Genomic DNA, 26,099 nt, shown 5'->3' with positions numbered 1-26,099 from the left:
CCGCCGCCGTCAAGGTATGCCATCACCGTGGATGCCCGTCATTCCGGTTTACCGCAATGAATGTCTTGGGATCGTTCGCGGGGCGACCGCTCAGCATTTGCCGGCGACACGACGGAATACGACGCGAGTACTCTACCGACATCACGCGGATCAGATTCGCTATTATTTCAACAGACGCGAAATATGACGACTAATTACATATAATGATACATATAATAGACTCATTAAAATAATTTTTTTTTTTAAGAAAAAAATAACAACCGCAGCATCTTCAAAACGCAATATACCGGCCATTCAAACGTATGTCAATAAAAATGTATGTACAAGCACACGAAGGCGTTCGAATAATTGCACCCCCGAGCTCTTCATATCACTGCCAACATTTGCGCGCAGGATGCAGACTGACAAGTAATCATAGAAAAGGATTATTACGAGAACGTAAAAAAAAAATCTCCCTGAAAAAAAAAAAAAAAAAAAAAATACAATAGTTAGCTACCGGCTGAAATTCTATCGGAACAACATATATCAACCGCCGCGCTTGTAATGCGATATAAATGTGGCTCCTCGTCATGTATAGTCGGGGATGTACTATTGTACGCGATGTCTCTCGCATAAATCGCGCCGGTCGTATTTCGAGAATTGCTAAACAGGTACGCGCGCGACACAAGTTGCCCCTAACGAAGAAAAGGACGAAGGTTCTGTCTGCGTTACCAGCTGCACGATCACCTCGCGTCTACTCCTCCTTTCCCTCTCCCCCCTCATCGTGTGTCAAACAGCCCCCGGCCGTTTCCCCGTTTTCCTCCGTTCGTTGCATTTTCTCTCCCTTTCGCGGAAGTAATAGAGTCGTCGATTGCAGCGCTGCAAAAGGAAAAGCGAACGAAGATAGAGACAGGGGGAGCACGGGGGTGGCGCGGCAGCGAAGGGGGATGAGAACACCGGTGTTCGTCGCCTCCACGTCGAGAAAAATTCCCACCACCGGAAATCGACCCTCGCGTCCCGTAACGGAGAGACGAAGAGTCGGAGACCCCTCGACGCTTATCGTCGCGCTCGAGGATCTCCCCCTCTTTATTGCTCTCGTCCTTGCCGTCCCTTTTCGCGGCGCGCCCTTCCACACGGCTGTTCTTCGGGCGCGAAGAGCAGGTGGAAGCAAAAGAGCGGTTCACCGGAACGAGGACGGAAAAGGGACACGCGCGAACGAAGCCCGAACGAGCGCGGTGGAAGGGCACGAAGGAGGAACAGGGAGAGCGCGGTAAAACGACGGAGGAGAGAAAGCGTGTCGGAAAGAGGGATGAACGGGGGTTGAAGAGAGAAAGAGGACCGGCAGTTCCGGCGTCGGCTGAGCAGAGGGAGCCAGCATTTGAAAAAAATTGGCGGGGAATGATGGCGCCGTCGCCCTCGACGAGTGGAGCGGAGGGCCCGAGGCGGCGGGTGGCGGCAGCGGCGGCGGGGAAATCGCCTGGCATCCTCCCCGTTCTTCTTTCCTCTCATGTACACGTACACGCAGGCCGCAACGTTACACCGGCCTGCCGGGGTCCTCGAAAAGCCCAGCTGGGCTTTCACGCACACGTGCCGAGAACACCGCGCTCGCGCGGTCGGGGCGGTGCTTTTGCGCAAAGTTTTCAACGAATAAGGCGCCGAGACGCCGACGCGTTGCCACGCCTACGCTACCTTTCCAGGCACGCACGACCGGAATTTTCCCTCTTTCTCGCGTAATCAATGAGAGACGCAAGCCTGGACCACCGTCAGTCGGCGGCGGCGGCGGCGGCGGCGGCGGTGGTAGCGGTGGTAGCAGGCAAAACCCGTCGACGACGACGACGACGCCGCGCCACCACCGCCGCCGCCGTCGCTGCTGCCATCGACATTATACTGGGTTACGTACCCGGAGATATACCAACTTAGAAAACCGTACCGAACTCATACACCGGACATCGGACTCTCCCTCATCAATTCTATCTTTAAACGCACCTTCACCCCTTATCCATCTTAACGTGCGGACGCGTAATCCTGATGGGACATAATATGAGCTTGCACGTCTCAATCCCGCGGACCTACGATACGTTTCTTATCTAGTCACCATAATTTCTCATATGTATATTAATTAATATCTCTCGAGATACCCTAGACCATCGCAAGAACAATCAACTCAAGGATACGCCGGCCGGAAGGTCCGGTTGAAAATATGCAGCCAGCAAGTGGTATCCTGCCGGATCGCATACATGGGATGCTTCTTTCACGCATGTGGACGGAAGCTGCGCACACATGACGAGCGATGCGACCGTGCTCTATGTGCGAACGCACACGAAAGTGCCGATGACCAAGCGGCTTACTGGACACGAATGCGCGCGTGACACGGGACGAAGGGAGAGAAGCAAACGGCCTGGCGAAAGGAGGAGGATGGGGAATTCGTATGAGGGGGACTTTGAAGATAGAACGAACGGGTTCTACTTTCCCCCGGGACGTCGGAATATCAAAGTTCGGCTTGCGTAAGCCGCAGAAACATGCGGGCTGATTCTCGTGAAAACCACCATGCCGGTACCACCGAAGATTAAATCGATCCTGCCGCGACCGTAATATTTTTATCACGATAATTTAATTGCCCTATCGATAAATTTCGATTATACCTTCATTTAGTAATCTCAGCTTGCACCCGTGCTCCGTAAACCTTTCTTTCTCTTTTAGTTTCCCTTTTTTTTCTTTTTTTTCTTTCTTTCTTTTTCTTTTTTTTTTTTTTTTTTAAGAGGATTATTTTAATTTTATCACTCGTATATCGATATCAAAATAAATACTACAAAGTTTTCATTCATAGAAAAACACGCGAAATTTTTTTAATATATTGTAATTACATTTGCAATATTGTAATATTGTAAATGTATTGTAGTTAAAAGTAAATTTAATTTATTTCTAGTTTTTATTATTACTTTAAAATTTCAATAAGAATATTAATATTCTAAAAAAAAATTCTAAAAAAAGAGACTGATTCTGTAAATAGTAAGATAATCTATAATACTTAAAAAGCAAAGTTCGTCTAAAAGTATCGTGTTTGCGGTATTAGTTGAGTAGAGGGACATTTAATGCCAATGCCAATTAAAAGTCCAATACTCGTCATCGATTCGCCCTGCCGTTTACAGAACTCTCGAATTCGCCTACTTCAAAACTGACGAGATCATTTTTCTCGCAGTTCTATGTTATTCGAGGATAAATTTGTCCCCAAAATAAAAAAATAAAAGAATAAAAAAAAAATTTACCTCGCCTAATAAAATCACGATATTAATACAGAGATACGCAGCCAAATGAAACGAGGAAGTAAAAGTGACCGCGCGTGATCGATTTTCATAATCTAGATTAGCACCTTAAACGTTATCGAAATTAAAAAAAAAGAATCTAAAACAAATTAATTTTACTTTCAAACAGAATATTGGTGCAATATTATCTTGCGGCGAATACATAGAAGGTAGGAAAAAAAAGAAAAAAAAAAGAAAAAAGATAACTTCGCTGTGAAGAATTTTTTTCCAACAGACGTGTCCACGCATATATTTGTCACGCGTACAAAGAAGTCCTAGGTGTATCCCGCGAAACTCTACCGCCAATCAATATTTTCGTAGGATTCAACGGGTGTCCTGTTTGTACGACGTCAGTTTACCGACGCGCTCGCTTCAGGATGTATGAGTTTGCCGAATTAGCGTGCTGTTTAATCAGGCGCGAGGATTGTGTCCTTCCAATGCTCGCGTCATGCTGCGGAAATATTGGGAACCAATGACGCTTCGGCCGGGATCTCTCGCGTTTGCATCGCGAGACGCGTGATTTTTCGATGATTCCCGGCGGGATCTGGCGTCCCTTTGCCTCGTCCCGCGCACACGGCCCTCGGGCTAAATAAAAATACAAAAAATAGAGCGCGCGATGACCGATCTGGGAAGTGCAGTTCGGTGTCGGCCGCGCCGACATCGAGGAAATTGACCGGCGTTTGCTACACGCAGCCGCGCTCTCGAAATACTCGAGGAAAAAAATAAAAAAAAGAGAGGAAAAAAAAAAAAAAGAATTTCGAACTCGCGACAAACGCGGGCAGCCGAACACGCGCGAAAGTAAAATGATCTTTATAAATGGATCGATTAAAACGATCGTGGCGTAAGCTACATTTACAGGGAAAACGTGCACGTTTTGTTTCCGAAAATATTTCATCTGTACACCCTTCTCTCCCTTTCACTGCCATTGAAGAACTTACTCCGCAAATGTTTCGCAATAATAAATTTTAACAATCGATCTATTGTTTGATTTCTTTTTACTATTCGTTAATTTACGTAAAATTCTACAAGATATTAATAAAAAATTGACGATCGTAAAGCACTACACAATTAAAAAAATGATAAATCATTTCATCAAGATTTTTTTTTTTTCTTTAAAAGAAGATTTATCTATGTTATTAAATAAAATAATTAGAAAAAAAAGCAACGGTATTCAGATCGATTGATTTTAGTTAGTTGGCATTCAGGTCGAAAAATTGTCACCACCGAGAAATGAACTACGGGGATGTGCGGACGTGCGAACCGATGTTCGTAAATCGATATGATTTACTCTCGCGAATAGAGAGCGATGATTGTTGGCAGAAAATAGGAATATAACGCGGAACGAGCCGACGAACATTTTCCAAGCGAATCGGATGAAGCAAGCACACCCATTTCCTCAGACCGATGCGCTTCCCTCCGTCCTCCACTTACGAATTTTTCCACCCTATTATTTTTCAGCTCTTTAAATTGACGTAATACTCGTTATCGTCGCGGTTGAATATTATAATCGCGCGCGAAGTCGATCGGGCAAATTTTCCACGACGGTGACGACTCAGCGCTGCGGCCTGCCGGCGGTTTCCGGCAAATCTGCGAAAAAACCGCACATCGGCCGTGAATCCGGTTCGGCCGAAGATTTTCAGGCGATTAATCGGCGTGCGGTTTTCAGCGAAACGAGAGCGATAACAGGTTGACCGGTGCGGGGAAAAAAGATGAAAGAGCGCGCACGGTGAGTTTTGATCGTTCTTGTTTATCTCCGACACCCGATATTTTTGCGGCGTCGCAGGAGCCGCGTGAGAAATTAACCGCGGCCGGCGAAGGTCATGGCAATTGAACGTATAAATTCCGATAAATTGGCGCTCCCCGATAAATCAAGTTTTCCGATGTGACCGCGACGAATCGCCGAATTTCATCCTTTACCGACTCGCTGCGCGGCAGAAAGCTCTCTTACCGGCGTTTGTAAGGTGATGAAACGAATTCGGGGTGGTCGCGAAAGGGTCGCTGCTATCGGCGAAAAAAATTTAAAAAAAAAAAAAAAAAGAAAGAAAGAAAAAAAAATCTTCGTTAACTTCTTATGTAAAATAATGTCTGCATAATTATTTAACATCAAATGCTTGTATCAAATACGTGAAGAGAACGATAATATAATCAAAGATTAAAAACGGTACGAGATATTTCTTATTGCAATAGTTCATTTAAAAAATATAATCAATCATTAATTATCACAAGTCAAGAAGAATTAATTAAATGAAAAATCGTAATTTAAGAACATACTTCTAGACAAGTAACATTTTCTTTCCCAAAAAATAAGTAAAATAAAAAAGCAAGTATCGAGCTTCAATTACGTTCCATAACAGAATGTTTAACTTATAAGCATAACGAACCATAAAAGTCTCTCGATATTAGGCGGCCTTCGTCGCGCAATTTCTAATTGCAGTGATCGATAAAAGTGCGGATCGGAATTATCAGAGGCTGTGGATAACAAATGCGATTTTCCTTATCACCGTTTAAATTAGCGTGCGGAGAGCGTCTGTAAAGCGTGCTAATGCAACTTCGTAGCGACGGGGGTGCCGCCACCGCACACGAGGCCGCATCCATCCGAGGCCGGAACGCGTATTATATCCCGCGGCGGAGCGGATAACGCGCAAATATATTCGAAAAGCCGGGGCCGATACAAAAAGGAAGCAGAAAGAAATAGGAGAAGTTCCTCCACTGACCCAGTGCACGGTCGGTGGCGCGTGCGCGGGCGTATTTACACGCCGCGGTGACAAGCGCCGACGATACATCCGCCCATTTTTTTCCCCCATGAACGCGTATCGAAGCGATCCGAACGCGCGCTACCCCCCGTGAAAAGGGTGAGAGAGACGGGCGCGAGAGGGACGAGCTAGGTGCACACGTACGCACACGCACGCTCGCGTGACGGACGCGCCGCATACCAGACACCAGACGATACATAAACGACGAGCGAAAAAGCGTTGGTCGGAGAAAGAAAGCGGCGGAAAAGAGCGAAAAAGAGGTCGTGGAAAAAGAAGGAAAATGGAAAGAGAAAAAGGGGCGAGAGAGACTGGGAAACGAATAGAGACCGGGACGAAGCGTTGGGAAGGGTGGAGTGTACGAGCGAGAAGAACGCAAAGATGCACGCGGCGGCGAGGTGACGCGAGAGCGGGTGGCGGATTCGATGAGGACCGAGCCGCGAGAGGGTGGTTATGCGCCGCGGCGGAAAGAGAGGCCTCGAAAGAGAAACAGCGACGCGAGAAGAGTGGAGGACGTGCCGATACGAACGGAAATGGAGACGAGAGGAGGGCCCGAGCGACGAGCGCGAGAGGAGACCGAGAGAGAGCGCGGTAAAAGGGTGGACGTGGGCGAGCGAGCGAGCGAGGGATAGATCGCCCGGGGGCGAAAAAGAGAGAAAGCACGGGAGGAAAGAGAGGCGGAACGATATCGAGAGGGAACGAAAGAGAGAGACCGCGAGGGTGGAAAGCGGGAGGACGAGAGAGAAGACGCGCGTCGGCGTGCCCGGCGAACTGAGCGAGACAGCCGCATATGTGTTCTGAAACAAACGTTCGATCAGAGTGCCGATTGTTGCCAATCATACGTTGCCGCGGCGTACCCCTCTGTGCCCGTGGCTGGTCCGCGGATTCAGTTCCGCGTTTTTACGCGGCGCGGCAACCAGGGTCCCGTCCGCGCGCGCGGCTATCCGCGAAAACCGCGCGTTAAATGTGTCGCGAATCGTGGTCGACGACCGTGCCGGGCGCGTCTCTTAACTTAACCCTCGCCCCTCGATTCTCAAGGGTCGAGGTCGTGGAGATCGCGGTAGGGTGCGGCGGAAGGCGCGCATCGCGGGCCTTTTCGCCGAGCGGTGTAACTCGCGTATCGATATGGAATGGGCGTGCGTTGCGTGGCCGCGTACGTGCGTGTGCTTTCTGCGGAAAATGTCGGCGCTGCCGGTGGCATTCGATGATTGATGACGACGGCGGCGGACTACGGCGGACGGGCGCGTGTGTGCGTGTGCGTGTGCGCAAACGAGTGTGCATACTTCTCGCATTCGGTGCCCGGCTACGCGCGGACGTACGTACGTGTGCGTGCGAGCGCGCGTATGCGTTTACGTGCGTGCGTGCGCTTTCTCGTGCGCGTACGGCGATGTGTGTGTGCGCGCGCGAGAGGGCACGATGATTTCGGAAAACACGGCGACCTATGCCGACCAATGGCAGCGCGTCTACACGCCGACCGGGCGACGGCGATACGCGATGACCAAGAGAGAGGGAGAGAGACGGGAAGAAGGGAGAGAATGACCGGGAGGGATGACGGAAGTGGAGGAGAACGGACGAGGTTCGCGACGAGTAATAATGAATGTTTGTTGCCGCCGGCTAAGCCTTCATTTTCGCTGCTTCAACTCGCGGATGAGGCTTCTCGCGCGTCGCCTTCCAACCCTCTGTTCGCGATCGCGCGCCGATTCGCCCGGTTCCCTCGTCGAAAACGCGGCCAGACGCAAAGGCGACAGGGGGGGTCAGTCATTATAAATAAGAGAACCGGTTTCATTCCAGATCCAGCGAGACCGTGGAACGGAAATCATTCCTGCGCGCATTCTCATTCAATAGCAACGCGACAAGCAGCCCTATACAATTTTATTTCTATTTTACTTCAATGCGAAAAAGAAAAGAAATTGAGAAAAATTTTTATCAAATTTTTCACTAACGCGAGAAAATTTCATTGAACAGACAGAAATATTTAATACATTCGGCATAAGACTTAGCTCTTCCTTGATAGAAATAGTAATAAGAATCGTCAAATAATATGTTATAAATGTAAGACACACATTTTCGAGAATGATGCAAATTTTTTAAAGAGTCTTACAAAAATAAAATGTACAGAGTATCTATGTTTAACTCATCTAATTCTATTTCTTTCAATAATTAATAAATTTAATCAAAAGAAAAATACATAATTAATCTTAGCATTTGTATAATAAATCGCTCTTACTCGCGAGGGAAATCGAACAGCGCGGTAATAACTCTAAAAGCGTACATCTTCTTGAAGAAATTTATTAAGTCAGCGCCGATAAGCGAAAAACGGCGCACGCGCGGAAGGAAAGGGACTCGCAACTTTCTCGAGGGCGCGAAGAAAGGCGCGCGGAATTAGCGGGACTTTCTCCACTTCTTTCTTTCACGATTTTCAAAACACGACGGGAACGAACGGGTGAGGGAGGGGCAGAACGGCAGGGTGCAAGTTAAACATTGCGCAACCCGATAGCACTCTAAGAGCGCGGCGGCGCGAGAGGGATGCTCGCGGAACGAGAACGAAACGAGGGAAAGGCGAGGGTGGAACAAGGACGTCCGGCCGGACGTGAGAAGGAGGGAGAAAATGAGAGCGGAAAAGGGACCAGGTGGAGGTTGAAAAGAGAGAACGAGACGGATGGTGGGGAACGAGCGCTTTTCACGACGTTGGTACAGCTCGTAGGCGATAGTGCGGAGGGCAGCTCCGGGCGCGCACGCGCTTTTTCGAAAAATCAATAAAACGAAAAGCTTACCTAATGCTATGTTACTACGGGGGTAGAGACTCCGCCTTCATCTACTAGGTATAGATACGGCCCGATCGCCGCCTAGATACTACCGCGGCCAGATGACCATCTGCAGATGAGCGCGGCGGGGCTGTGCGCGAAAGCACGCAGGATGCATCATTTCCATACTTAAACTGGTACACGCGCGAACAAAGTTCATTTCGCGCCGATCAGGGAAAAAAAAAAAAAAAAATGTCACCCACCCCCGTCGCCCCTTCCGGGCATGTCACGTGGGAACTTTCCGCGTGTGCGTTCGACCGCGATCCCGGTTTGGGCTGATTATTTAATTGCTCGAGTCAAGGGCGCTCCCCGCGAGATTATCGCGACGTTAAAAATACTACCGTCCGAATCTATCGGACCTTAAGCTCTCACTGTTTGGCGATATTGAATTTATTACATTTTTACAACGCCGAAGATTATTTCGGTAATCGTTGACGACGTGGGGAGAAGGGTGCATTTAAAATAGCCCCGGTTCGTATTCCGCGCGTTACTTTCTTTCTCGTTGATTTAACGTTTTAAATGTGCTCCACATTTTAACGTACACGCTACATAAATTATTCGATGCGCTCGCGATTAATGGTTTATACGACGAGGCCAACATTCGCCGATATTAAATGATATATCTTGGTATCGTCATAATTCCCTTAGGACATTGGAATCTCATATGTGCACATTAACGAGGTATTTCGTGCACGTTCGCGCTGTTCGCACAAAAGGTATATAAATGCCACAAGACATGAATAGTTGATCGACTAAAAGTAAATGCAAATGATCTATATTGGCGACAACCTCGGCAGCTGTAGGAGACACGAGTTCTCGACGTTCATATTTATCAGAAACTTAAAAACTAATTTTTTTTTCTTTTTTTTTTTAATTAAACCGTAATAAATTAAATCTAAAATTAATATATGTATAAGAATAAATAATATCAATTAAATTGCAATAAGAATTTTTTGACTTTCTGGTATCTGTTATGAGAGAAGAATGCGAACGACTGTCTCCGAAAGATCTCTAATTATATATCTGATAAACAAGACGGGCAACTGGAACCCAAGCCACGAAGGGATCGCCGGGCGACCAATTAACAAGCCTCGCGGCTTTCAAGGCGCCGCGAGATAAAACGACAAGAAAGAACGTTACAGATACCACGATATCCAGCAAGCTTCTGTAAAATAGGGGCTTGCGAATGCGGCGAGCCATGATTAGATTGTGGCTTGTGCTCCAGGCGTCCGACTAGGTTCAGCACGTTAGCGAATTCGGTCCGTTGAGTGTTGACAAGTCCGCATCCTCCTCTCCCGGTGCCTTTAGCGCCGGCCGTGTAACTCTAACGAGCTTAGGGCGCGTTGGCTCTCTGCTCGAGTGCATTATCTGAAACCGCGAGGTGTTCTTGGCTAGAGTGGATGCGTTTCCGGTGCCGCGGCGTGCGCGAATGACATACCCGTTACGTTGTCAACGGTCAGGTATTGAAAACGGATCGATTCGTAAGATAATTCCGGCGAAAAGGCATCCTTGGCCCTTCCCTTATGAAAACTTTTTTTTCTCCTTCAATTTCTGGCACATTAATATTGTATGAAATTAAAATAATTTTTTTTACTAATCTGATTAACTTTCAAAATTAACGTAATAATCACATTGTCAAATCAAACATTTTTTTACGTGTAAAAAAGATTATAAGACAGCAGATTTAATATGTTAATGTAAATAACTTTAGGAATAAAATTAATTTTCTTTTTCTTTCAAAATTATGTTGAAAAATAAAGACTATGTAATTGAAATAATAGACCAAGATTAGTATAATACTCTTTATACAGTTCAAGAGTGTTTCTTTTTTACTTAAAAAAAAAAAAAGGTTTATTCCTACAATATTTTTTCCTTTTTACTGTATAACTATGTCTAGACCTTATCTACTTGGTTTCTATTTTCCTATCGTCGTTTCTTTTGCGAGCATCATCATTTTTTTTATAGCAGAGATAGCGTAATCGTACCTCCCTTGTCTCTTTTTTATCTACGAATGTATATTTCCACCTTGTGTCAACAGTAGCGAAATTATACAAACGGGATTCTTCCCATGGTTCAAATCGAGCCGCGGTAATGTCGTTACTTTTTACTATCTTTGCCGCCAATAAACATAACCGTTTTCATAACTGCCAACCCGGAATAGTCGTCTCCGCGGGAACAAATCGAAAAATATATCTGACAATTGCCGCACAAGGCCGAGGAAAATTAGCTACCGGGGAAACTTTTTTAATTAATAGATATAAAGCCGAAGATATACGTTCCGCGCGTATACGCGTATCCACCGAAACGATATTTTATGTATATGAAATTGTTGCGCTTCATGTGTGGGTATATAAAATATGTTCATAAAAGAATAGTTTTTTTTTTTATACGAATATTATAATAACATTATAATTTTTCACGAAAAATAGAGCTTGCGTTAGCATAAATCTACTACGTAATTATTTATGGCAATGTCTACTTGCCTATCAAATCGAGCGTAAAATTGCTAATAATTTCGTCACGTTGCCTTATATGTACTCGAATATTTGCGAAATTGTACGATTATGCGTGCGCGAATGGTGGCCGGGCGAGCGCGAGCTTCACCTAAGTATCGCGGCAGAAAACCTCGAAAACCCGGTCATTAATTGTCTTAGACGTTTAAGCGGTGTAAACAGTGGAGGTCGCGAAAGGGAAAGCCCCTGGGTAAAAGCTTTAACAAAAGTATGAGCGCCGTTAGCGGAAGTTTTTCCGCGTAACGACGCCGCGGTTCACCGGCAGTTTTCACAATTTTGCGGAGACTGTACCGTGGGGTAACCCTTCAAGTATAAACCACCCCCTACGGTAACCATGGTAACGCGGACGTGGTATTCCTACCCGGCAACTCGCCCCGTCCTACCTCCACCTCTTCCTACGTCCTTCTACCTTCCACCCCGTATTCCGACCCCGCGCCTCTCACTCTCTATCACCGATACCCGAGCCTCCACCCTAAAAACAAGAGTGTAGTTGCCGGATCACGTGGTTCCGCCGCTCTCAAGGGGTGGGAGGTCGAAGGGAAGTGAGGATAGAGCCAGAATAGGATAGAAGGGGTAGTTCCTAATTGCACCGGGTGGGTGAGACACTAGAGGGGCTCCAGAATTGATGCTGGAATTTTGAGGCTAGGTTAACTCTCTCTCGCTCTCTCATTCCTCTTTCCCTCAGCCGCTTCTTCCTACTCTCCGTCTCTTTCTCTCTCTACGTTCACTCGCTCACCATCGTTCACTTGTCCTCCACCTCACTTCTTCCCTACCGCGAGCACCTATCTCAACGCCGGTCGCTCTCCCTCGAGTGAGTCTAGAGAAGCTAGTAGGGGTTGGTCCCCTAGACTGAAAAATGCTGCGGTGTACCGGCTGGACATGGGGTCCTTTTCGAAATCCTCCCGAAACTGTAATGAGAAACTCACTCGCCGATTTTCAACCTAACCGAGCTCTCGGCCCAGTGAGAATCGCCGAAACGACCACGGCGGTCCGCTCGTAATTCTATTTGCCGCGCACCGTACTTAACTTGCAAGGCCCTCGATTTTTTTTCATAACTTAGATTAAGCCGACTGCTAATTTAAACTGCTACCACTCTCTCGTCCGCAATACGAAGCGTTTAATAAGAAGAAGTTTTCACGTATCAATGACATTCTCGCAAAACTGTCTTTCTACGATAATAAAATAATTACCACCTTTAAATATCTTTAATAATAAAAAAATGATTAAAGTATTCTTCAAATTCTTATAAATGTAGTTATATTTATAGCAATAAATAAAGATTAAGAGATTTTTCATATAGATCTTTTCTTCCCTTCCGTCCTTTTTTTTTTTCGTTAAAAATACGAAAAACAAAAAGCAAGATTTTTTTATAGTTTTACATTTTTTTTTTCGTTTTAAAAATTAAAAAAAAAAATTTTTTTTACATTAGAAATCCTGAGAGATTCCTGGGCTCCGCCCTGAAAGTCGAGAGCGAACGAGTCCCTCTTGGGCTGCCCGGCCAACGAAGAGGATAGTTTGCATACGTGGTGCAGCGGAGAGGGTGGCAGCCGGACACAGCCCTCCGATCAATGAAGGCGAAGCGCGCGCAGCCTCTCCGGTTTTTTGAAAATCTGCCCGCCAACCTGGTACTGCCCCTTGTTTATCCCCTCCGCAGTGTCTACATCTGAACCACATACCAAGATGGGGAAACATAGCGACGCCGTGAATACACCATTTTGCTATCAACTCGTTCGATTCACCAGCATCGCCATTTTGCCCGAAAAGAGCTGTTTTTAGCAGCAAAAATTGTCGGCAGCGATACGATGAACAATACGATCGATATCTTACTACCCTATCGTCTTATAAGGAACATTCCGTTCGAGCGAGCGTAAAAAAAAAAAACGCCTTCTTGTAAAAATGATTTCAAGTGTGAAATTCTCGCGCGAAAAAAGCGCTGCACCGAACCGCCCTCTTGCTTTTTACCAGCGCGACCCGCATGTGTGAAAGAGCTACAAAAAAATCAAAAAAGAATTCTTTCTTCGTTCTAGAGAGGAATATGGTGCCATCTACTGGCATTTTTTGTACGAGCTATTCTTCACCCCTCATCCCTTGCGTGCATTCGTCGCGTAAGGGTACGTATGAGTTCACCAACCCCTTGTAGGATGGCGCCACTAAGCAAAATCTATTTTTAAAAATTATTTGTACTAATTTTTAATTTTTTAAATACCGTAATTAATAATTTACCTTTCAAAATAAATTGTTTTAAATATAAAGTATAATATGGCAAAATAATTTGATCCATTATTAAACTATAATGTTAATTTATAATATTGCTATAAAATTAACAAATATCGAATTACATTTTACTTTTATATTTAATAGAATTGATAGAAAAAGTATAAGAAGCTTATTGTGACATAATTTTCAGTCATATTTCTTAAATTCTTTATATTTCTCAAAAGGGTAATGAAGAAAGTGATTGTTTTAATATCATATACATATGTATCTTGATTTTTTAATTGACACGCGTCAAATTAATCTTTGTCAATTTAATCTCCATTTGACGATCTGTTTCTACGTACCTATTGCGTGCGAGACAAACCTAAATTTCAACAGATATTCTATGTGACGGTATGAATATTCCGAAATATCGAGAATTAACGACGAGAAACTAATAGAAAAAGAATTAATTCATCCTGTTCTTAATGAAATGCCCACATCCATGCACGAACATAAACATGGTGATACTATATCATTACATTTCTATTTAAAAATATAAAAATTTTACCCACGAAGGTAACTTTTTTTTTAATCAATACATTGAATTAAAAATTAATTACTTACTGAAGATTTTACGATTTATTTCAATACATTAAACAATTAATATAACTTCAACGTTCGATATTAAATTTATTATTTTTTTTTTTTAATATCACTATGTTACGTGCATCGACGCCACAAGAATACGTATGAAAAAACGTGTCTTTTGTCAACGAAGGAACACCTTTTGTGACTGTACAACGAGATTCGCGCTTTCGAAATCCAGCTGACGGAAGGTCGAGGTTCGGTGCATATGCACGACACTCGTTTCCCGTTTGTAGTTCCTATAGTTCCTATAGTTGCGTTCTTGTCCGGGTTTCGAGAGGACGCGGTAGTCGTGCGATAATAAATTATTCGAGATAGATGATGTTGCCACGCCACAACGGGTCTGGGCTTGCTCTCTGCTCCTGCAGTGTTCTGCAACCGGGTATTTATGCCGAGTCTGGCCGCCATGCTTCATACCACCGGGATAGCAACCCCCCTGAGTTATGTCGACCGCGTTGGTCTTGATAGATTTTACAATTTACGATCGCCGCGTACACGCGTCGCCGAAATATCAAGCTGTCGCGAACTTCTCCGACGGCGACTTCGCGCTTTCGAACGATCGTGCCTCTCACCGTCGAGGGCGGGCGCACGATGCATTTTGACATCATCGGTCCATGACATGACAACCGTCTCGGGTTACGGTATTCGTACTAAACTTAACAATTCTTTAAATTTTATGACGTTACTGTAATATAAATCTTAGCGAATTAAAAGTATATTAATTATAATAAATTAATATATTAAAAAAAAATTAAAATAAATAAAAAACAAATTATCGAGAGAATAAACCTTGCGCGATAAACTGTAGACTAGCCTTGTAGATTTCTAAATAATCGAGAACTACCCGGTTGAAATTCGAAATGAGTTTTAAAACGAGCTGTAGACTAGTACCCGAGGAGCGCTCATCATCAAGCGTAGAACGGGGTTAGTTTTATGGTCCTACAAAGATAAACTCTGGCTGTTACCACCACGCCGTATTATCTTTGGGTGCGAGGTGGAAGCACACTATACACCGATATCGCACTGGACTAGACCGCCATTTCATAAGCTTTCACATCATTTTACCCGGATACTAACCACCGTCGGCTGATGTTCCTCACCCTTGAATCTCTTCCGATGCGTCGCAAACTACCGAGTCAGCCGGATGGAATAAATGCAGACGGAACACGTGGATAGGTCGGAACAAGAGCATCTTTATTTTCCATTCAATTTAGGGATATGCGTTAAGAAACGAGCAGAATCTTTAATCGCATTTATTCACAATTAACAGAATAATAAATGGATAAAAAAATCTATTTAGAATTCAATTAATTTTATCGGCGATATATCAGTTTAAATTTTTCATAATTTTTACCTCATACGTTTGAATGGCAAGTAAGACGAATTCCCACCAGAATTTGATTGCGGCAATGTATTATCACGTAACTGCTTGTATTTTCGAAATTTTCTTACCTCTTACCTGAAACATAAAATAATCAGAGAGTTAGTAACAAAATCGAACAACAGCTCGTAATTAATATCAGTTCAAAGCGTATACATTTATATTACAAATCTTATATTACTTTCACAATTTATTTTTTTACGTTATTATTTTTACAAATAAACAACCATTTCTCTGCTATTTGCGAGGTTTTTAGTAATCTATTTCAAATTGACGTTTTCTGTTTTTAAATCGTTGTTATCGAGCATCACAAATATTTGCATTCGATATACCGTAAAATTAAATTACAAATTCTTTAATTCGCGCGAAGTCGGCGAGAAGGCGATTTTTAGCCTCGCTATTTCTACCTATTTCCAGTAAACGTCTAACTCCGGCAAAGAATTTAACTGGCTGTTCCATCGGCTGCGACCCCAATTGAAAAGGTGCGGACTTTCGCGATGAAATACTAATGCAATTAAATGTCGCCGACAAGCCCACGCCGGATATTGGCACTTCTCACGGCCGCGTAATACTATTACCTTTCCGCCTTTCGACGCAAACACTACGATGCGTCTCCGTCGTTCTCATACCGTGACCGTTGCCGCAATTGTCATACCTCCGCGCCAGCTTTCCCATTTTACCCATCCCATTTTCTGCAACAACGGCACAAAGGAAGTGCCTGGGAATCATCCAATACCGAGTGAAGTTCTCGAAATCCTCGATATCACTTTCCAGTCGTCGTGGATTACGCGACAGCGCGGAGGTCCAGAAAGGGTTGACGGTGATGGCAGCCCCGGATCGCGGAGGGTACGACCCGATTAAGCAACGACGTCCTACGACGCTCGACACTCTCCGCACGTACGACGAGAACTCCCGCAGCTGCTCGGGATTCCATTCGCGCCAATTTCGAGAGACCGATGAAGACGGGAGGGTAGCTTTGGTATGTAGCGTAAGAAGTCGATTATCATTCAACTCGCAAAATACGTGCGAGCGGCGACACTATTACCAGCGCAAAACATCGAGGCATTGTGAAAATTTACTTGCGAATTTTATAGCGAATTTTAAAATGTACCTAGCGTCTTTCTTTTATTAATTTACTAAAGTTGTTTTAGATTTTACGCCCATGGATAACGCGACAATTTTCAAATAATTGTTTAAGAAAATAAAATGTTACCTCGTATTTCATTTACACGCGCGAAATATAACACTTCTTATGACGGATCGCAAATTTGCGTATCCATTTAAAGGGTTAAGAGCCAAGTTTCCTCAATTTCTAGTAAAAGCTCGCTGGGATATTGTCACGGGGATAGAAAGCATGGGTGGAGACGGCGAGTGTCGTGAGGGACGATAGGAAGGAGAGATGGACCGAATTTGTCAGGCTAACAAGGTGTTAGCTTCTCGCCGCGGCGCGCCTCGACATCTGTAATGCTCAAAGTTAATTTCAGCCGCTTCGAGGGCACAACATCGACCGTTCACCCGCAAGAGACGAGCACAGGCGAGACTCCTCGTATAAAACTTCTGAAAAACACTTTCTAGACGACTTAGCATTGCGAAAAAATTAACGTATAAGTTTGCGAAAGGAGGAAAAATATCAGAGAAATTTATATTAAAGGAACAGACATTAGAATAAGTAATATGCGTATTATTAAGCGCTTTTAATTAATTATTAAAAATTTTTTAAACGTTTTTTGAAAAAAATTAATAAAAATAAATACTGCTTAAAGAGAAAATATACGATTTACGTGCGCGCGGTGCTTAATATTAATATTAAAAGAACAAGAAAATTCGATTATTAATGTCACAGAATTATGAATAAAAGAAACTCGTCGACGCTATAAAAATACAGTATAATTCACAGACAAATGTCAGATTTTCTGAGATCTTTGCTCGAGAACAAAATTGCCACCTGCAGAGAAATTGTCACGGTACGAGGTTAACAAATTCGATGGAAATTGGAAGCGTCAACCATCTTATCGTCACTACGACCGAAGCCAAGCATCGTAAAAGGGTTGGCGACGACGGAAGGGAACGGAGTTGGGCGCCGAGCGAGAGATGGAGATAGAGAAGGAGGAGAGGAGGAGGTAGCGGTTTGGCGAGGACACCGGGTGGAGTCGACGGCGTTGCCCCAGCATCGACCAGAATATTATGGACTTATCAAGCCATCCTAATAGTCTCATCAGGATGCAAGCCTGCAGATCTCATCATCCTCGGCGTCCCTGGACCACGTAGAAACGAGCGAGCAATGGCGTTTCCTGGCGTAGATAGTGTTATAGGAAGTAATAGCGGACTGGCATGATTACATGCTGCTCTAAGGTATGGACGACTTCGAAGAATGTCAACTCTCAGTCGAGAATCGGAGGCTTTACGTTGAACTAACATTGAATATCATTCTTTCGCCGTCACGCAATAGCGGGAATTTTCACCGCGAGAATATAAGTTACGCCTCAATAAAAGAAAATTATAAAAAGCTACGATTTCTTTTTTTTTCTGTAGTCACGCTTTTATAAAAAAAAATTTATTTTTAATAATTTTCTTTTAATAATTATTTATTTTAATTTTTTTTCTTCTTATTTTGCGATTTTTTTTTCTGTATCGAATATTATTCTTGTATCTAGTATCGGTATTTTTTTAACGTGTTCAAATAAATAAACGAGTAATGCATTTTATTTGAAAGATCGTAAATTATCAAAAAGGCGGCACAAAACAAATTAGCACTGCGACCAGTTTGCAACCCTCGCTACCACATATTGCATACCGTGTACGCGCAAGCACGAGGAATTACATAGTTTTGGGATATATATTGTTGTTTAGTATGGTTTAGAATTTCCATAGATAACGGAGAATTATAACGGAGGCCGCTGTCGCGGGACCGAGAAATCGTATGCCGTATAGGTATGCACTTGCACGTACAGAACCTTCCTCTTTCTTTTGAATCGAGTCACAAATCTAAAGGAGAGACTCAACATCTAGGGCATTACTCTGTAATCGTTTTGTCAATTCATTTCTTGTATTTCAAAGAAAATTGGAATTTTAAATTAATCAAAGAGTCGTATAAAATTTAGAGCAAAAGATGAAAAAAAAAATCTAGGGCATTTTACGTACGTGAATTTTTGCGACAAGAAACCGTGACGTCGAGAATTTCGTAATCGTGAATATAGTTTAAAATACAATTCGCATTTAATTTACCGACGCAAATTATCAGTCATTAATCATCGTTCTTATAAATAGCAGAAGATAGTGCGCGTCGCCTAAGTAAGTAGCATAAATTGCGGCGGAAGTACAGCGGATCTGATAAGCTCGCGCTAAATTGCGCGAGGGCCGCCTGACCTCCTCATCTTCCCGCCAGCTCCCTGCCCTCCCCCCCTGAGCCGCAACTAATAACTCGGCTTTTTCTTTAACGACGAACTACAAACTAATCTACGGCACACGCGCGCTGTCGCTCGGCGGATATACTATTGGCGACTCAAAACCGCCGTCGGTGCTTTTTCCTCCTTCGTCGTGCGCTCCCGCGGGCTCTTCTCGCGGCTACGAGACGAGCGCGCGTGAACCACGACGATGCAAAAATGGTGCGGCATTGGCGGTCGACCGGGGACCGAGTAACCCACATTCTTTCGGTCGAGCCGTGGACCACACTTGATCGTCCCGTGTACCCGTGAGAGAAGGTTAGGTTTAAGCAACTCTGTGGAAGTTGCGGGCAGGGTCGGTTGGCCCGAGGGCGGCGGCAACTATTATAAACTGTAGCACCTCGAACTACCGCCTCCAGCTTTCCTTCTCTAACACCGGACGGGCCGCCACCCTTCTTCGCCCGGGCGCCCCCTCGCCACCGCCCTTTACCTTGCTTCCACCTCGAATCCAACACCGTTCCCCACACCCACCGCCGGCCTCACCGCCGCCTTCACCGCCACCGCCGCCGTCGCTCTGCGCCAACCGCCCCTCACCCCCGACTCCAAATAACCCAGGAAACCCCCTGCCGAACTAACCCGCACCCCGGAACTCTCCCGGTTTCTCTCCTACGCCGTACCCTCTAATCAATCAACCCCCAGGCATCTCGGCCGGTCTGTACCGGGGATCGCGGCTTTCCAGTCTTCACAGGAACGTCTCTCTATCTCGAAAGACGAAAGCATCGGCTGGACCCGTGGGTAACCCTGTTGCTGCACAGTCCGCTGCAAACGGCCGTGCGCGCACACACACATACCTACGCGCGGCCACGGGCACGAACACGCGTAGGCATGCATTCATCGCGCGACGTGGAATCTCCAACTCTGCGGCAAGCAAGATCGAAAGGTTTCGGGCGAACCTCCGATCGACCTACTTGCCGGGCGTTCCTGATTAGCGTCTTGTCTATTGATTAATGCTCGTTGATTAATGTGAGCCCGTCGCCGGGTGCTCTCAAAGGCTTCTATGTTTAATCTGTGTCTAGTAAGGTATAAATTATTTACGCTCGAACGGGCAAACTGGTCAGTTTGACCGCTAAATACTTGTTTCCCACATCGGCCACGAAGTGAAGCTTTTTATAAATTTTTAATTAGCGTCAGTAATGAAAAGCGTAAAAAAGATATATATTTCGCCGTATTTTATTTCAAATTAAAGTCGCACCGCCAGCCTATTCGCTCTAAAAGCAGAAGTAAAAATCTATTTTTTTTTCATATTCTTTTTAATAACGCGAAGTCTCCTCGCGTAATTGAGCAAGTTTTACCGTCTATTAAATCAATTCTTAATAAATTTATAACCTTTTTCCTGAGCCTTGGTAAATCTATAAAAGCTCGGGGAAGCACTTTGGCATTCCGCCATCTAACCAAAGATGAACACGATTCTTTACGACAACGGCGGTGCCAGGCACAATGCAGTTAATAGGTAATTATCGCGGTACAATTTTGCCCGGCAGCCATTCCCGTTCATTTCCTCGATATCTTCGGACAAGCTGCCGCCGCATTTCGCTGTCTCTCCATCGTTCGGTCTCGATCGTGCATTGCGTTCCAATATCTGCCGTTTTCTCCCATCGATTCAGCCATACAGGGCCTCGGCGTAACTATACGCGCGAGAGGAAATGGAGTAATTATAAGGAAATAACGGGCGTTGTCTATGTGGTGGGTATTGAGACCTTGGGGAAGGCTTTTGCTTCCCTTCGATAAACCGCGGCTCTCGAACGCGAGAATCCCAATATCGCGCTAGATTATCGATGCGCCATAATGCATCGTTATTTGTATCGTAAGCCTACGATGTATATTTCATACGTTTGCGCGTGATTTGATTTTACCCTAAGTAATTTTACGCGAGTCGAATCGATCGTCGACGGCTACGTTCTCCATCTAAATAATTGTACGGTAAAAAAAAAAGAAAAAAAAAAAAAATTGAAGAAAGGCGTAAGAAACGCAGAGCGGCAAATAAACGAATGCGTCGCAGTAGCGAGGCGAAGAACATGATAATGCTCGATACGAGTGTATAATGAGTAGTGCATCTCAATTAATTCCTCTAGACGAAAACGTCGAAAGCGGGTGCTGCGCCGCGCCGTTGACGCGCTTTCCAATTACGGGGTCCAAACCGCGGACATTTATTTAACAACTCGACACTCGCCGTAAAGTCGACGCAACGTCTCTCTGCGAGAGACGTTAATTCGTTAACGTTTAATTGCGCAACTTGGCTATTCCCCGCTTTCACCCCTCCGCCCCCCCCCCCTTCTGATCCAGCACTCACGTGAGAGGCTGCGTGAACGGCGCGTTTGCACGCGTGTACTTGCACGGAATTAACCGACGGGCCAATACCTCTCGTGGCGGTCCCAGGGATACGCGATGCAATTAATATAATTACTTTCGATTACACGGAAGGCAGGAAAACGAGAGGGGCGGGAAAGGGAAAAGGGGGAATCGTCTCTCTATCCTCGTTTTCCAGGCTGCCGCGTCGGCTCGCGCGAGATTGCGCTCACGAACACGTGTACGCGCATTTCCCCCGCACACACTCCAACATTCCACCTCCGTTTCATCGACTCGATCTTTTGACTACTTTACCGCGTCAACGACAGCAAAGAATATCGCCTGTAAGAAAACTTTAACTGCATTACAAAGGTATTCCACGGTGATTAATTAAAGAGCGTTATTTGCGTTTACGTCTTCGCGCTAATACCGGAGTTTCCTTTTTTAATAAAAATCTTTCCATTTTCTCGATTTCGTCCACGTACGTTGGTGATATTAATTTACATTTCTTTACTCAACGTGAGTCTTCACGATCGCATCGTGTCTCAAATTTTTTTTTTTTATTATAAACTCAAAGAAAATAATAGCTAAATTAAAATTGATAAGCCTGCAAAAAAACTTTGATTATGTAAGCCTTATCGCTATTATCTGTTTAATATCTGCTTTTGTGATGCAAAATATGTATTGACCTTTACTCGAGATCACTGCTGTACGACCTTTGTCATTTCTTTACGTATATGAATAACTCAAGGTAAGCCTTAAGGTTCACCCTTTGTGCTAAGTTTATTTCTACCGCAAACTTACTTAATACGAGACTAATCATACCCGGTATTTAACTGTTCAAATTCTGATACATGTTTCACGAGGGAAACGAATTTAATCGTTCCAGTGCAGTGCAGTTTGCGTTATCAATATTCAATCGGCACGTGGTCGCAAAGAATTATCGCGCAAATGGTGCGTCTGAAATATGTAGCAGGAACGAGGGATGCCCTTCGCGCTCCGCCAAAAGTGAATCCTGCTCTGTGCATGCTCGCGCGCGAACAACCAGTCGTGAGTTTACCAGAACGAAACTACACGCGTGGTCTAGATGTATGCAATTTTGACTAGATTAACGCTGCATTATTCAGCTAATTAACTGCTAGGAACCGGCCCAGCCCGCTATTTTCGGTATCCCCCCGTGGAAACAGCGTCGTTTGTCTTGCACCTCCGCTCTCGCAGATACTCGCGCCGTCGTAGATATAGACTTTTTCGACCGCTGATCTTTCAAACTTGCGGGCTGCATTTATTCAGCAGCCCCGCCGTGCGAAATATGACGCAACTGCCGATTATCGTTTCAAGTATTTACATTTTTTTTATTTTTATTTTTTTTTTAAGTATTTTAATTATTTATTGAAATCTTATTAAAACTAAGCAATTTGGCGATTTCGGAAAATGCAACGTACCTATTTAGAGCGAAGGAAACGTTACGAAAGAAATCTGTGTGAGAAACGAGCGAGGTATGAATCGGGGCAAACTTATATTCAACCCTGCCGTCCACCTTTCGTATTGATTTGAAGAGCAGCGGAGCACGAACGAGCTATTCCGAGTTTGGCAATCATGTTCAACGTTGCGACCGCCATCTTCTTCGGGAACACTACGCGATATTGCAGTGACGTTCGGCGTTCCTCTCAAGCGCGAGCTCTCTAAACTTTGGTCGAATCGAGGAGATGGCAAAGGAGGATAAGAGGAGAGAGGCGGGATAGGGGGAGCGCGGCCGCAGAGAAACGGGAAAGGCGATGCTGGAAATGGGAGAATGGCTGAATATTCCTCGAGGACGAGCACTCTGTTGGTAGCGGCAACGGCCGAGTCTAGGCGTAGCCGATCCAGAAACCAGAGACCCAGGTATAGCTTTAATACAGAACTATCTCGATGCCGCACGGATAGACATGCGAGGTACCTTTGCCGTGTTTCAGTGCCACGCGAGTTCGCAAAATCATATTTATCTCGATCTCGCCGCCCAACCGATGAAATCGTTAAGTGGAGTAATTGTAATAAAACGGCGGGCAGCTTAGAATTTAACGGCGATCGTCAGAAAAAGAATAATCAAATCGCTCTTTTTCTAATAATAATTATATTCCTCGCTCGAAAAGATACGACGTTACGGTCATTTACTGCTAAATAGGATCGTCCCATTCCCCGACGTTATCTACTTATCATTATTCACGTTCAGTGTCAATGTGAGATAAAAATTATACGACCACATTTAGCGCTAAATGCGCCGTGAGAATACGGATCGTCGCCTTCATTATTAGTATGGCACTCGAGCTCGAGCTGCGCATAATTCCCTTTTTAAAGATGACCTTCGTAAAAAAAACTCATCTTACTTGCTTTATAAAGAGATAACAGATGCAGGAGTCTCAGTTTCTCATACTCTAAGAAAAACGTTGCCAGTAAAAACATCCCTTTTTTTTATTGCTATCATTAGAATCTGCAGTAAATATCGAATTATTAAAATGCTACGTATTTATAATATTGTTCTAAAAAATCAATATGTCAAATTTATATAGTGCATCAGATAATAATTAACTGCCTCTTAGATTTCATTATGCAAGCGAATATTTATATTAATATTTATAGAACGTATCAAAAAAATTTCATACGTATCTTATCAGCTTAATGGAACATTATAAATAAAAATTCCAGTTTATAAATGACAACGGTAATAGCAGCGTTCGGTGCTTTTAAAGAGCGCGGCTATAAAAATACGCATAGAACGTCGCGAATGTGCGAATTGTTTTCGCGATATCGTCATAGAGCAGGACAATAACGCGTATCGTTCCCGATGCGTGTGCAAGTATCGCGAATGAGCATCTCGAGTTATCGGTACCTGAATGTCGGCGGCGATTCGATTGGCGTCGCGAGTAAGTTCAAATGTGAAGGTATGCGAAGGTATACGCGAAACCAGCGCAAGCATTTCCTCTGCCTCTGGAGGGCCCCAACGGCTACCCCCGAGCAAGTAGCGCGATCGCGTTATGCCGCAGACTAGAACTATCGTTTGCGTAGGTGTGCGCGAGTATGCACGGAGACTCCGTACCGCGCTGCCCCCTCCTCCCCCTCCCCCCTGCTTGGCCCCCTTGCCCGCGAAGCCCCCAAGTCCTCCTCACTTCACCGAGCCACCCACAACCAAACCACCCGTCTCCTCCTTCTCCTTCTCCTTCTCCTCATCCTCCTCCTCTGACACGAAAGCCCCGTGGCCACCCCCTGCTCGCCGTTCACCCTTCCTTATTGCAAGTTCTACGGTCCGTGCATTAAACTATGGAGTTGCCCAGGCATCGACCCGACCCAACCCGCCCACCCACCATCTGGATATGCGGCCCGCGCGCATATACGCTATGTACATTTCTAATCAAGCGATATTGTAACTGCGGTCTAACCTCCAAACACCACGGCCTCCACTACCGGCAACCACCCTCATCCCCGTTCCTCCCTCCCCTCCCCCGTTTTACCACCCCGATCTTCCCTCTCAGTCGTTCCCGCAGGTCGACCTTCCCCTCTTTCCTCTGCCACCCTCACTCGGAGTTTCATTCGAGTCCTCTCCTTCGTACACTATCGCGCTCGTATTAAATTGCCGACTTGCAATCGTCGCTATCCACCACGCGGTTCTCCCCTGGGCGGGCGAGAGGGGAAGAAGGCGATTGACTCTGTGGGATGCAGTCACATGGTCACGGAAATCAGAAAGACCGTGCACAGCGTTGGGCTGGCTCGATATTGGAAAGTGAGAAAGAAGCTGCGGAAATTTCTATATGTATAATACTTAGCAATTGCAACAAAAAAAAAAAAAAACTGTGAAGATTTTATAAATTAAATTTGCATAAACTATTACTTTTTTATTAAATATATCGGAATTTTATATTTTAATTCTCAATCGTGTTTTAAAAAATCAAATAGAACTCGTTATAAATGCAAAATAAAATAATAAAATAATTTTTTACGTCCTCAACATTGCACAGAAGACACGTCTACATGTAATTCAAATGCACGCGACAGAGTAAAGCTCTCGCAAAAAGTATTGGCTGGACTAATATATTTATATTCACCAAGATTAACGTTATGAATCGCCCTGATGTCGATTTGAATAGCGCAATACCTTTCAACGTATGGACTTATAGTTAAAATGTCTTCGTACCTTCTCTGCAAACGGAGCAAAATTCATGGAAAATCAGCGGTCTCTGTAATCGCCGTTCGCAAACCGCGCAAATATGGCTAGAGTCTCGTGACTGCCATTGACTAGAAATGGAATTTATATTCAATCGTAATTGAAGTTACCGGAATCCCGTAACCGAGGAATAAGTTTCCATCGGGTGCAGTAAATGCACGTGCTGCGGCATATCGATACCGATACGTCAATGCGACCCGCGCCACCAGAGTTGTTATTAAACTAAAATGCTAAGTCAACGTAACGATGTCGGGAAAAGCAAAAGAAAAAAGAAAAAAAAAATAGCACGTTAAATCGCACGATTCTAAGCACACATTTGCATCGTAACGATACGTGGAGGCATTCGGTTTAATTGCACGCATGAAGTAACTGCCGCTACCGTCGAGACGATACGCGATTTCATTTTATGGAAAATTCCGACGTCGAGGGTTGAAGTCCATTTCACGCCAAGTTATTTGACGCTCGATTAATGATACGTACATTACGCCCCTAAACCATCTGCTCGAGCCCTTACTTGCTCAAACACTAATGTGCAGTAATACGATTTCGCGAACGATAGATCCGCATAATCCTTGGGGAATCATAACGCACGGAGAAGAAAA

The 26,099-nt window shown here is 44.6% G+C and overlaps 1 protein-coding gene across 1 annotated transcript in view; it reads right to left on the bottom strand.

Annotated features, from left to right (window-relative positions):
- The window catches only part of LOC139102966 (pancreatic triacylglycerol lipase-like), a 195,239-nt gene that overhangs the window by 109,667 nt on the left and 59,473 nt on the right, over positions 1-26,099 (bottom strand). Inside the window, exon 4 of the transcript XR_011545807.1 lies at positions 15,366-15,651. The gene's annotated coding sequence lies outside the window, so the exon portion shown is untranslated. Of the gene's footprint in view, positions 15,652-26,099 lie in introns of the transcript that reaches the window.

This window comes from Cardiocondyla obscurior, linkage group LG05, assembly GCF_019399895.1.
Source record: "Cardiocondyla obscurior isolate alpha-2009 linkage group LG05, Cobs3.1, whole genome shotgun sequence".
NCBI lineage: Eukaryota > Metazoa > Arthropoda > Insecta > Hymenoptera > Formicidae > Cardiocondyla > Cardiocondyla obscurior.
Note: the sequence above shows the minus strand (reverse complement) of the source record. Positions and strands in the feature narration are given on the sequence as shown.